Raw genomic sequence first — 3,563 nt, 5'->3', positions numbered from 1 at the left:
AGGTCTGTGGGTGATAGGGATCCTGGGGAAGGACCCTGGTGGACTCTGAAGGTGTGGCCTGGCTTTCTCATAATATATCTTATAACACATTACTTGACTCTTTTTTGTTGTTGTTCTCAAGTGAACTGCCAAGAAACCGTAAGTTTTTTGAAAGAGATTTTCACAGAACAGATGATAATGTTTTCCTTAAATTCTCACCTGTCTTATTTTTTAATGAAAATCTCCTGAAATTCAGTGACTTGGGACTGGTTCTACACTCAGAGAAAGGCAGGGTGTATAGTCTCAGTGGTTGAATTTGCTATGTTTGGTCTTTCTGCAGATGCCTTAACTCTGGCTTTTTATTGAGTATTTTATCTTTGAACTCTGAAGACAGTGTTAGGAAAGTGACTTCAACACTTATAAGAGATTTAAAATTTGCTCATTGTTTTACAATTTTGCTTTATAAATAAGCATAAAATTATATAAACAGGCATTAGTGGGATCATATCACATATACTGGGATTTTATTTAGTGAAATTATATTTTTCCTGTTTCCTTTTTCACTTACTTTTCTCCATTCCTAGCCTTCCCAGTCCATGACTCTGTAACCCATGAAATTTATTTTTATTTGTTTAATTAAAACTTACATAGTGCTAATAGGAACTGGGCATGTTTTAAGCACTTGACTTTAGAGTCTGGTGAACCTTGTGGGTTTCTTCTCAGAATAATGTTTTTAAATGCATAAAATAAAATGCATGGGATTACAAAGTAAACCAATTATACTGAAAAAAATGATCAAATCTTTAAAATATTGTGATATTAAATATCATATTATTTAATAGCACATTAAAAAGATCTAGTGTCAGGTCAAATAACGGGCATATTTCAAAGTAATGATGAGCATAAATAACATTTTGAGATACTTGGAACACCTCTGATGTGATAGGAAAATATTTGTAATTGTATTTGTAACACAGTCACAGGTATAGCAAATAATACTGCAGTTTTTTGCCTACATTCAGAATTGAAGGAAGTGCTAAACTTCAGGTGGATGTTGTGAAAGTCATTTTTTCTATTCAAGTTTGTGCATCAACCCCCGGTAAAGATATTAGTGTCTTTTGTGGGAGGAATGCCATTTCTGCCAAATGAACAGAGTATCTTGTACTCTGTGTGTTCAGAGCTCATAAGAACATAGTTTGGTATTCAGGGAAATAAAAGTTGATGTTTCCATGTTGGTGGAGGAACACATGGGAATTGCTTATACGTCGAAGCTAAAAAATGATACAAGTGAACTTATTTACAAAAGAGAAATAAACTCACAGACACAGAAAACAAACTTATGGTTACAAAGGGGAACGCAGGTAGGGGCGGGATAAAGGAGGAGTTTGGGATTAGCAGATACACACTAATATGTATGAAATAGATAAACAACAAGGTCCAACTGTGTAACACAGGGAACTATATTCAATATCTTATAAAAAAATTATAATGGAAAAGAATCTGAAAAAGAATATATATGTATATATATTTACATACATGTATAAAAAAATATATATATACATATATATAACTGAATCACTTTGCTGTACACCTGAAACTAACATAACATCGTAAATCAACTATACTTCAATAAAAAAAAAAAGAACCCCAGGTTTGTGGACAGACACCTGCACGTGGGCATCTAAAAGGGTATCTGGATGCATGTAAAGGAGGCCTGTGGTCTTCACTCCTTGTTTTCTTCTCAGACAAATTACTTTCCCAACTCAGTAAGGGCCACCCAATTATAAAATCCACTCACTCAATTATAGAAACCATTTACCCAACTGTAAAAACAATTCACCTGATTGTAAAACCCAGAAGCCTGGGAATCATCTTTAACTTTCTCCTTTCCCTCACCCTCATGTCCAGCCCATCACCAGAGGCTTGTCAGTGTTCCCTCTAAAATTTTCCCCCAATCCATTCATTTCTATCTCCATTGCCATTTCCCAATCCAATCTCCATCATCTCTGACTTAGCCTCTTGGATTCCACTTTTCTTTCTCTGAAACTTGTTCTCCATAATGATTTTATAACACATTCACTTATGGTCAATTAATCTATGACAAAGGAGGCAAGAATGTACAATGGAGAAAAGACAGTCTCCTCAACAAATGGTGCTGGGAAAACTGGACAGCTTCATGTAAAAGAATGAATTTAGAACATTCTCTAATACTATAAACAAAAATAAACTAGAAATGGATTAAAGACCTCAGTGTAAGACCTGAAACCATACAACTTCTAGAAGAAGCAAAGCAGAACACTCTTTGACATAGACTGTAGCAATATTTTTTTTGTTTTCAAAGGCAAAATAAACAAAAACAAGAATAAACAAATGGGACCTAATTAAACTTAAAAGCTTTTTCACAGCAAAGGAAACCATCAACAATATGAAAAGACAACCTACTGAATGGGAGAAAATATTTGCAAATGATATGACTGATAAGGGGCTAATATCCAAAAATCTATAAACAGCTCATACAACTCAATATCAAAAAACAAACAACCCAATTAAAAAATGAGCAGAAGAACTGATTAGACATTTTTCCAAAGAAGACATGCAGATGGCTAACAGGCATGTGAAAAGATGCTAATCATCAGAGAAATGCAAGAGAAAGACAAATACTCTATGGTATCACTTATATGTGGAATCTAAAAAAAATGAAACAAACTAGTGAATACAGCAAAAAAGAAACAGACTCACAGATATAGAGAACAAACTAGTGGTTACCAGTTGGAAGAGAGAAGGGGGAGGTGACAAGATAAGGGGAGGGAATTAACAGGTACAAACTACCATGTATAAATAAGCTACAAGGATATATTGTAGGGAATACAATACACAGGGAATACAGTCAATATTTTATAATAACTTTAAATGAACTATAACCTTTAAAATTGTGAATCACTATGTTGTACACCTGAAAGGTATATAATATTGTGAATCAACTATATGTCAATAAAACAAACAAACAAAACTCACTTCAGGGTCACCCCTCAAAAATTAGAATAAAATCCAAACCCTTTAACATTGTGTAAAGGCCTCGCATGGTCTGACTCTTTCCTACCTTTCAGATCTAAGTGTTTCTTTCTCACTCTTGTTCGGTGCTCCAGCTATACTGGCCTCCTCTCTGGTTCTCAAACACGGCAGTCCTTCTGCTACCTCCAGACATTTGCACATGCTATTTCCTCTGCCTAAAATATGCTTTCCCTAGATCTTTGCATCACAGGTTCCTTCTTACCCTTTGGGTCTTAGCTCAAGGGGTACCTTCTCACAATGGCCTTACCAAACTGCTCTGACATGGTGTCCACTTTTTCATTACTCTACTATGATTACTTTTAGATTTTAACATGCACACTTAAATGTATTGTTCTTTATTTTTTTTTGAATTTTATTTTTTTTTTTATACAGCAGGTTCTTATTACTTATCCATTTTATACATATTAGTGTACACAGGTCAATCCCAATTTCCCAGTTCATCACACCCCCACCCCCACCCCCCACCGCTTTCCCCCCTTGGTGTCCATACATTTGTTCTCTACATCCGTGTC

Source organism: Physeter macrocephalus, chromosome 1 (genome assembly GCF_002837175.3).
Source record: "Physeter macrocephalus isolate SW-GA chromosome 1, ASM283717v5, whole genome shotgun sequence".
NCBI classification, from domain to species: Eukaryota; Metazoa; Chordata; class Mammalia; order Artiodactyla; family Physeteridae; genus Physeter; species Physeter macrocephalus.
Note: the sequence above shows the minus strand (reverse complement) of the source record.